Genomic DNA, 254 nt, shown 5'->3' with positions numbered 1-254 from the left:
GGTTCTTGATAAGAACTTATAACCTTGGTTCAGCCAAGGAGTTTGGAGAGAAACTCTCACTCAAGAAGGAACAAGTCTTTCTATTTTCACACGAAATCAAAGTTAATTCTCATTCAAACCGAAATGTTACAATTATAGGCTAACTCATGGTGAGTAAATTAGGCCCAACCGAAATTCTAAGTATTTCAAATTACACATAAATGACATTTTGAATTTCCATGACAAAGCCTTAATTTCTAAGTCTTGGAATCATT

The sequence above is a fragment of the Lupinus angustifolius genome, chromosome LG10 (genome assembly GCF_001865875.1).
Source record: "Lupinus angustifolius cultivar Tanjil chromosome LG10, LupAngTanjil_v1.0, whole genome shotgun sequence".
In the NCBI taxonomy this organism is placed as follows: Eukaryota; Viridiplantae; Streptophyta; class Magnoliopsida; order Fabales; family Fabaceae; genus Lupinus; species Lupinus angustifolius.
Note: the sequence above shows the minus strand (reverse complement) of the source record.